This window comes from Vigna umbellata, chromosome 4 (genome assembly GCF_029865625.1).
Source record: "Vigna umbellata cultivar VRB3 chromosome 4, Vumbellata_1.0, whole genome shotgun sequence".
In the NCBI taxonomy this organism is placed as follows: domain Eukaryota; kingdom Viridiplantae; phylum Streptophyta; class Magnoliopsida; order Fabales; family Fabaceae; genus Vigna; species Vigna umbellata.
In genome coordinates, this window is record NC_142168.1 from 51392059 (window position 1) to 51402875 (window position 10817).

Here is a 10817-nt window from a genome sequence, read left to right on the forward strand (position 1 = left end):
CAACAAATTGAATTTAGTTCCCCCTTGTCATGGAGAAACTAGATGAACAATGGAATGAGAATGAAAGATAAACCTTAAAAACCGAAGAAGAGAGCTTCCACATCACTTCTGCCTCCAGAGAGTTGGAAAAATTTGAATTTGTGTCAATTCTGTCAAAAGATACTCCCTCTAGGACGCCAAGTTCTTATATACAGCTAAATTGGATCATGGGCCAACGTCGTTGGTGCTCATCGCCCCAACTTAGGACGCCAAGGCGAAACTGCGAGAAAACTAGCGCTCAACGCCCCTAAAAGGGCGTTCAAGCTTTGTGCTATAAATGAAACTGGCGCTCTACCCCCCTTTTTGGAGCTCAACCCTTACTGGCTGGTGCTCAAGGCCCCTTTCTGGCGCTCAACTCCAGCTTGACTTTTCTACACTGTGTCTTTTTCTCTTTTTCTTCATTCCAACTCCTTGGTACTCTAACTCCTCTTTTAAATCATTCCAATAACCTACAAAATCAAGGGAATTTAGTGATAAAATCATCAAGTATACCCTCTACTCACTTATTCATAAAACTAAACTAAAAACATGAGTTCAAGCAAGCTTCTAAATAAAAAAGGATTGATTTAATATCAAAATTGAATCACAGATAATAGTATTTTCAACCGTTAATAAGTAGCCTATACACCAACGAGGAGTAGTAGCAATTGATCCTCTCCTTATCTAGGTATATAATTGACTAAATGTAATGGCTGAAGATGAGGTGTGGCAAGTTGAATGACAACCCAATCATTAAATGATTGATAGAAAGTCTACCCAGCTTAGTTACATTGTCTCTAGGGTTGCTTTTGTGTAGAAATGTCTTGGAGTAGATGTGTTGGAGAATCTTTGCATATGAGCACAACTCTTTATAGATTATTTCATGGCCAACATACTTCTTTTTGAACTTTACACCATAGAGGGTGCATTCAACGGTTCCTTGGCCAACATATATCCCAGCCCTCGAAGTAGTAATAGTCGAAGCTCGGGCATCTGATAAGAACAACTATAGTCTCAATGTTAACATCCACTTTTTGTCTAATGACCTCAGATACAAGGTCGTTAGATCACATTTGCGCATTTTTCCAAAACTGCCTTACCAATTGATGTAGTATGGGAGTATCCAACTTAAAGAAGATTGTTATGCCATATATGTAAGCATCATAGAGAATATCGTAGCCATATGCTCGGAGATCCTTGAGAACCACTTAGTGCTCAAGATATAGCCTTATGGGTTTTTCTTTGGTGGCGTGAACGGTTGAGACTCTTGTTACAACTTCATACACCTCATTGATAAAGAAAGTAACTTCTTGTATAGCGACCATGGCAGTGGATGAAAGTTTTCTTTGAGGGAGAGTTTTGGTGAATTAGGGATTTTGAGAGACGAATGTTTGAGAGAGAATTTGGAATGACTTAGGAAACATGAAAACATTTGAGGTTCCTGGCGGTTGTCTGTGTGAGGGATTAAAATGATTTCTTGGAATGCTAACCATCATGCATTAAGGGGAATCATGACATATTTAATGCCATGTATACAATTTTTCTTATCTGGCACTTTTGAATTTTTCTCTAACCTGGATAGTTTTAATTGGGCCAACTAATCTAGGCTTAGCACTAGACAATGTCATGCATGTATGCAGTGTCGATAAACGATATGTCTTAGAAAATGTTATAGTATGTGTCATAAGACTATATGTCTTAGACGTTAAACATTAGACACTTATAAAGCATGTACTAGATGCATTGCGAGATATAATATCTTGAGAATTCAACACATTCCTACTATTGCTACATGTAAGAATCTTACTTTCGTTGATGTCGTAGTGTTTGAGTTGATTCTTTCTTCTAGAATTCTTTCCTACATTTATTGATATTAGATGATCCCCCTTTGGGAGATGAGAGCAGCTAACCATTGTCTATGGAAGAGCTTAGTCTTGAAATATTATTTCATTTCATTAGTTGTTGTATTTAATAGATGCCTTTTCTTCATCAAGCGCTATAAGCTACTGATGACAAATTTATGAACACCGAAAAACGGCGCCACAAACTTGTTTAACCCTCGGCAAGTATGACCGAATCGTATCAAGTAATAAAACTAGGTAAGACCAAGTATCGTTTTCCCAAAGGACTCACGGCCTAGTTAGCTATATGATTTGTTGATTATTTAAGACTTGTTAATAATTGATTGTAGGGTTTAAATGCAAAAGACAATAATTAAACATGTATGCATGAATTTGATCAATGGAAACGAGGAATACAAACAATTTAATGAATTAGATGGATGAATATGTTGTTGGGGTTATCAATTTCATCTTATCCACTCTCATATACTTTAGGAATTCATCATTCTTTTCCCCGTACGTTCCCATATCGACAAAATCAATAATCATGGCATTGAATGAGTTAAACAAAGCAAGCTTTAAGCACAGAGGAAAAACCCTAACTAATGATGAAAGAAAACATGTATCTTAAAATAAGATGTTAAAACACAAATTCCATATATGAGAGTTTCACAAGACTACATTGATTCCCCAACAACCATACAAGGTTTAGTTCACCATATTCATGGTGAAACTAGATGAACAATAATGAAAGAATGGAAGAGATAGAAAAACCCTAGAAAGAGAAGAGGAGAGTTGTCACCATCTCCCAATCTACCCCCAAGGGGTGAAAAGTGTGTTTCTGTTTCCTCCCAGCCAAAGATACAAACCCTAGGAACACCTAAAGCTTATATACTATTTGTAAAATTACAGAAAATTAGGCCTAAGCCCAAAATAGTGCCGCTCAGCGGTAAACTACCGCTCAACGGTAAGTGCGTGAGTTGATTCTTCCCCCTTAGCGACATTTTCACCCCTCAGCGGATCCAACGTGAGTTCCTGAGTGCCGTTCAGCGGTAAACTACTGCTGAGCGGTAGTTGCGACTTCTCCTTTTGCACTTTTTTATGTCTTTTCTGATTCCATCTCTATCCTTCTTCGCTTCTTTCACCAAATTCACCTTAAAACCTGCATAAAAACTGAAATCAAGCATAAACCTATCCAGCTCTCTTATTTCTAAAAATATGACCAAAAACATGATTTCAAGCTAGTTTCTAAGTGTTAAAGGTTGCTTTTAGTATCAATTTTAAGCATGAAAATAACAATTTTTCAACTGTTATCACAACCCTAAACTTAGAACTTTGCTTGTGCTCAAGCAAACAAGATGTAACTCAATCTTCTACCAATCCGTACAATGGTTCACTCATTCAAAAATTCTCTTTTCAAGATAAGTACAAACTTCAATTAAGCTCATGACAAAGACTTCAATCAAGACATACACATGCTTTAGTGTTCACAAAGTCACTTAATATCCAACAAACGCTATTTTTCATGAATGATCAATCAACTAAGCATGGATGTTCATGTGCTCATGGAATATTTCCTCACTAAGTAAAGTGTTTCACTCAAACACAAGTGTATAAGAGGTAATCACTCATTCACTCTACTATCACAATGTCACATGAATTGACTTTGCCTTCCGTTTAACCACAATCAAATAAATTCACAAGCATGCATCATCACTAGGACTTTTCTATGGCTTATAATGTGGCTGGGCTAACAAGAAAATTGGTTTTTCTAGATCACAATACCCTTGAGTTAAGAGAATCATATAAACACAATCATTCTTACTTTTTCCAACTTTCCTTTGCATTGAGCTTTGCTTTTTCTTTTCTTTTCTTTCTCTTTTTCTTTCGCTTTTCACATACTTACTTCTTAGCTCTTAGCTCAATGCTTTCAATTTCCCTTTCTATTTTTCAACAACCCCAAACTTGAACATTTATCAATACCACCAAATATTTTCTACTTAACTCAAGGTAAAGCTTTTCAACAAGGGTTTTCAAATCATGTTCAAGGCTAAGGGTTCAAAGGATAGAACACAAAGTGTTCTCTTTTAGTGGCTAATTTCGTGAAGTTGGCTAATACAAGGGTTACCAACAAATGGGCTTGATCATATGATATAAACAAGAAAGTAATTCAATCATAGAAAACCTGGGCAAAATCATTCATGCTTTCGCAGTAATAGTATTCAACAATAACAACTCTAGAGCTCAAAATCTCACATATAAGCTCATTCACATTCCACATATAACATCCTGCTTAGAATCATAATCACAATCACAACATCTTGCATTTGTTCACCATGCTTGTGAACCACCTGTATAAGCATATAATGTGCACATCTCAACATCAATCCATATCAAGGCATCATCAAGCATTACTTATCAAACAATCACAATCATAAGCAAACCATCATAACAGACAAAGTTTCCAATTGAGTACATCAAATCCTATTCTAAAAACAAAAGTGATTGATAAAACAAATCCAACTCTAGTGCTTTGAAAAACTCAACCCCATCAATGATGCTCTCTCCCAACCCCAAACTTAGATGGAAAACTAGTGAGAAAGTGAGTGGAAGGGAGATTTTCTAAAGAGGAATGAAAGGAAAAATGTAGAAAACCTTTGGAAAAGTGTTTAGGAGTGTGTGTGCGGAGAAGAATCTGAAAATAGAGGCCAAAGCGTGACTTAGGGTATAAAAATACCCTAATGGGCTCGGGTTCCGCTAAGGGGAAACCTAAGCCCATTTTACGATACCACCGCTCAGCGGCACTTTCGTGTTGTGCTTTTCTTCTTCCTAGCTTACCCTAGGTGCCTTCTACTCATGCCCCTCACTTGCTCCTGCAATTAAGTTCTCAGATCACTCAAACATTCAATCCCTATCATGCAACTAAAGCATAATCAAAACAAACAATACAGATAAAATCAATCAACTAGGTTGCCTCCCAGGTAGCGCTTGTTTAACGTCACGAGCCTGACCCAAAATCCTTCAGCACCCTTCAGTAGATGCAAATCTTTCTTACCAACACCCATCAGTGGGTGTATACAAACACAGTATCCTTCAGTAGATACTTTTCCGCCTAACATCCATCAGTAGATGTAAACCCTGTAACAAACTTATAATAAAAATACCCAAAAGTTCAAAATTACATCACCAAACCAAAAATTAAAAGTTTTTAAATCACTGGGTTGCTTCCCAGCAAGCGCTCTTTTAACGTCACTAGCTTGACCCAATAAAGCTGATGTTCCATCTTCTTATTCTTCTTTCTACTGAACTTCTTCAGAAATTTAATAAAACCAGGAACCTGTTGTAGTGTCTCAATCATAGGAACTTTAATCTCCAATTTCTTGAAGATTTCCATAAAGCACTTAAATTTATTTTCCTTCCTATGGTACTTCTTTAGATGAGGATGGGGTTTTTCATATGATTCCTTCTTCTTTCCTCTCATCTTTTTCTTACTTTTCTTCTCCCTAAATTTTCTCTTTTTCTTTTCTCTTATTTTTTTCTTCCCTTCTCTTTTTCTTCTCAACTTCTTTATTTTCACACAAATTTTCTTTCTCTCTTCTCTCTCAACCACTTCTTTTTCTTTTTCTTCATCTTTATCTTTCTCACTCAACTCTTCTTTTTCTTTTCTCTCTATCTTTTCCTCATCTCTCCCTATTTTTTTCTCATAAAAAATCTTGTTACTTTCAGTGGCAATGGCTTCACCTTCCTCCTTAGGGTTAACTTCAGTATTAACCTTAAAATCGTTCAATCTTTGACTAATGTAACGAAGGTTCATCTCCATCCTTTTACATGATGCTTCAATGTTTTTCTGAGTGGAGTTGGACACCTGCAAAAACTGTTGAAGTGTGTCCTCCAATGTTGGCCTTCTGTCCGATAGAGAGGGTTGTTGTTGCCATTGTTGTTGTGGTTGATTCTCAAATTGTCCGGCAGCTTGCCAAAATTGACTTTGATCCATGCTTGAATGAGGTTCCCACCAGTGGTTGAGATTACTTTGGTAGAATTGAGTGCCCATATAGTTAAATTCTTGTCCGAATTACATCCTACAAGCATTAGGCACAAAACTCTAGAAAATATTTGTTATCACAAAAAGATAGAGAAGATATAAAATAAGAGATAAGAAGATAAAAAAAAACAAAAAAAAATAAAAAAATAAAAAAAAAAACAAAAAAATAAAAAAAAAGGAAAACAAAAAAATAAAATAAAATAAAATAATAACCGAAAAAAATAAAAATAGAAAATAAAATAAAATAAAATAAAATAAAATAAAATAAAATAAAATAAAAACCGAAAAATAGAAACAGAAAATAAAAACAGAAATTCAAATTTCAAAATTCAAAATTCAAGTCAAAGATAATCAATAATCACACAAATAAACTAGTTAAACCACGAGTCCCCGACAACAGCGCAAAAAACTTGATGACAAATTTATGAACACCGAAAAACGGCACCACAAACTTGTTTAACCCTCAGCAAGTATGACCGAATCGTATCAAGTAATAAAACTAGGTAAGACCAAGTATCGTTTTCCCAAAGGACTCACGGCCTAGTTAGCTATATGATTTGTTGATTATTTAAGACTTGTTAACAATTGATTGTAGGGTTTAAATGCAAAAGACAATAATTAAACATGTATGCATGAATTTGATCAATGGAAAAGAGGAATACAAACACTTTAATGAATTAAATGGATGAATATGTTGTTGGGGTTATCAATTTCATCTTATCCACTCTCATATACTTTAGGAATTCATCATTCTTTTCATCAATTGTTAATGCCACTCTCTAAATCACCTTACAAGAAGGCCTATTCTTAATTACGAGTTCATACAATTCCTAGCATTCCTAATAATTAATTCTGAAGTGCAGAAGCTTAACGGCAACCAACCCTCATATTCCTATGTCTAGGAAATATGCTATTGGGAGAATTTCCCCGGATCTAGATTTCCCCGGATCTAGATTTCCCCGTACGTTCCCATATCGACAAAATCAATAATCATGGCATTGAATGAGTTAAAGAAAGCAAACTTTAAGCAAAGAGGAAAAACCCTAACTAATGATGAAAGAAAACATGTATCTTAAAATAAGATGTTAAAACACAAATTCCATATATGAGAGTTTCACAAGACTACATTGGTTCCCCAACAACCATACAAGGTTTAGTTCATCATATTCATGGTGAAACTAGATGAACAATAATGAAAGAATGGAAGAGATAGAAAAACCCTAGAAAGAGAAGAGGAGAGCTGTCACCATCTCCCAATCTACCCCCAAGGGGTGAAAAGTGTGTTTCTGCTTCCTCCCAGCCAAAGATACAAACCCTAGGAACACCTAAAGCTTATATGCTATTCGTAAAATTACAGAAAATTAGGCCCAAGTGATACGCTGTCGTTGAAGCTATCAAATTAATACTACTTTTCAAGGCAACTTCAGTATTGCCAAGTAGTATTCAAGAAAGTAGACAGGGTTGAAGTAACCTTGAGTCGTCTCCCAACGAACACGAAATTGCTTTTGAATATTTGTGACTTTTACGAATGCTATGCAATGCTTATGAATAAAAGTAATGATTGAAGAGTGTTTAAAGAATAAATAAGAAACTTAAAAACAATTACGATGAAATAGGCTAATTCCACTGCTTTTCCAAGATAGATTCATCATCGGTTATTCACGGATAATTGTTCAATTTATTATTATTTAAGTTTCAAATTAATTAAAGTTCATTCTTAATTAATTTGAGGGCGATCATGCATTTAACCAAAGTAAATTCTCAATCAAATGCAAAACCTTTCTAGATTATTCACAATACATTCAACCAAAGTACATTCTCAATCAAATTCTATTGTGTTTAATCATGTCTATTCTTAAATCTCCTAACCAAATTAAAAACTAATCAATCAAAGTAAATTCTCAATTGATTATAGTTGAAATTATTACTAATCAATCAAAGTACATTCTCAATTAATACTAAAAACCATTTAATCATATGAAAGTTCCTAAGTGAAATCAAAGTAGATTCTCAATTTAAACCTAGAAACCCTAAAACTCATATAATCAATATGCATGTAAATTCAAACACATTATGATGCAAAAATCTTTGCTTTTAACAAGATAGAGAGATGAAAGACATAGAGAGAAAATCAATAACCAAAGTAAACAATTGCATTAACTCAATCTAACCTCAGAATCCATAATGGAAATACAGCAGAATAGCCCTAGATGCTTAGCTCTCCATGAATGGAGTTGAATACAAGATGAAAGAAAAGTGAGAGGAGTATGAGAGAATGAATGAATTAAGTGAAGTCCCTGGGTCTCTTTATATAGGGCTTGATTGGGCTTGGACTCTGAGTATTCAGTTGATAGAATCTTTTATCTTATATCTTCCAAATAACTAAAAGATTTAGATAATTATAACATTATTTGGAAGATATTTTCGGTTCATATTCCCAAATTAATTTAATTCAACAACTGAATTTTATCTTTTAGCTTTTTCGAATTTCCAAAATTGCACAAATGCCCTGAAATTTCCTCTATCTGCACTTTAGCCCCTTCTGAGTTTCTGAAATTGCAAGAAAGCCCCTCAGCTGACCAAACTTTGACCAGAGAAGGCTTATTGACTAGCTTTGACAAGAGGAGGACGCGCCCAATGGGAGCTCGACACGTGTCAGGCTCCTCCCTACCCAAAATTAGGGTTCAGAATTGGGGAAAGGGCTTCCCCTTTGCTCCTACGGCGGCTTTGCGTTTTGCAGATCCGGAGATTTCCTATTTTCTGATTGGGTTTCTGCAGGCATGGATGGCTGCCATGGTTTAAGGAAGAAGATGATCCGTGCAGTGACTTTCGAACAGCGGCGCGATTTTGATTTCTGGTGGAGATGCGAGGAGCTTTGCATGATGAAGATGGTGGTGGAGTGGTGACCGGCGACGCGACATCCATGGCAGAATCGCGATTGGGTTCCGAGAATGGAGAAGATGAACGGAGGTTGCGGATGATGCGGTGCAGAGCTTACATCAATGGAGGAGATGCACGACATGGTGGAGTGATGATTGCGGTGGAGGTTGACGACAAGGTTGGAGATGGTGGTGGTGCGGATGGAGAGGCGGCTCGCGGTTTCACGGTGATGTCGCGGCGTCTTGGTTGAGGCACCGTGGTGGTCCGTTGATGCGCCGGCGAGAAAGGAAGGAGATGATGTTCTAGCCGTGACGGCGACTTGCGGCATTGGCGGGAGCGGCGAAAGCGGAACGGCAGTGGCTGCTAGGGTTAGGGTTTCAGTGGGTGGAAGATGATGCTCATGTGTTAGGGCTGACATGGCGTGTTCTGAGTGGTTCACTAGTGAGTGCAAGGATCAGTGATGTGGCATCATCTGAGTGGTTCAATATGTTAGTTGTGGACTACCACGTGGCATGATCTGGTGAAGTTTGGCTTAGAAGGGGTGTGTATAGGAAACTTAGGGAGGTGTAGTAGAAATGGCTTAGTGTTTGGGCTTGGTCTTTGGCCTGTTTCAAAAATAGGAGAGTATGTAGGGATTTTAGGGGGTGCAAGGGTAAAGTCTGCCTGTTTGGCGCATCTGTACATTATTTTCCAAATAAAACCTGATTTTGGGCCTTGAATTGCCATTTGAACCAATAGAACTTATAATTTTAGCTGCACAAATAAACATAAGAATTTCCAAGAATAATTTATGCAATTAAAATCACTTTTTAAGTCCCTTTTAATTCCAAACACAATATATCAAATCATCACAAATCCTCTTTAAATCAATCATTCAAGCACAATTACCCCATCAAAAATTTGAATTTTAAAGCATAAATGTGGGCATAAATATGCACTCATCACCAAGCCCAAAATAGTGCCGCTCAGCGGTAAACTACCGCTCGGCGGTAAGTGCGTGAGTTGATTCTTCCCCCTTAGCGGCATTTTCACCCGTCAGCGGATCCAACGTGAGTTCCTGAGTGCCGCTCAGCGGTAAACTGCCGTTGAGCGGTAGTTGCGACTTCTCCTTTTGCACTTTTTTATGTCTTTTCTGATTCCATCTCTATCCTTCTTCACTTCTTTCACCAAATTCACCTTAAAACCTGCATAAAACATTGAAATCAAGCATAAACCTATCCAGCTCTCTTATTTCTAAAAATATGACCAAAAACATGATTTCAAGCTAGTTTCTAAGTGTTAAAGGTTGCTTTTAGTATCAATTTTAAGCATGAAAATAACAGTTTTTCAATTGTTATCAGCTATTAAGCTCTATCTTTTCTCCTTCAAGTGTTTCACCATATTGTTTGGACACTTGTTTCCAATCTACATATAAGGAAAGAATTGTCTAGCTCTAACATTTCATATGTCAGGCTTGTACTTATTATTTCAACATGTAAGGCCTGTTTCAAACATGACAATACATTTGTCATCATGTTGACTATTTGTTAGGAGATTATGTTTAGGCTTAAAATAATAAACGTTATTAATTTATGGGATAACATCTATACTTATCTTTATAGTGTCTTCTTTCCTTCCTTTTTGGCTTCCTGTAAGGATTGATGATTCTTCCGTCTTCTTCTTCATTAGGTATTGGAACATATAGAACTTTTTCCTATTGTGATTTGCTAGGACCCATTGACCTGATGTCATTATGGGAATTTGTTTTCTATAGTCCAACAAATATGTAAGAGAGATAATTTGATTCTTTGGTACCCATCTAGAGTTGGTTCCAACCTTGTTAGTTTTTCTTGTCCTTTTCATTTTAGAATAGGGCTTAGCATTGAAAATTTTCTCTCCAGCTTTTATAAATTTAACAAATTTTGATGAAGATATATGATGAGCTTGTTTGTCTTTAAATCATAAACATGTTTTGTCAAAATGAAGTTTATTATTTTTTATTAAAATCCCTAATGGCTCATTGCCTTCATAGGTTTTGTTCAACAATTTGAGTAAAG

The 10817-nt window shown here is 36.2% G+C and overlaps 1 pseudogene; it reads right to left on the bottom strand.

The window, feature by feature from the left end:
• Positions 1 to 5278: 5278 nt before the first annotated feature.
• On the bottom strand, positions 5279 to 5931 carry LOC148200546 (uncharacterized; annotated as a pseudogene).
• Between the last annotated feature and the right edge of the window lie 4886 nt (positions 5932 to 10817).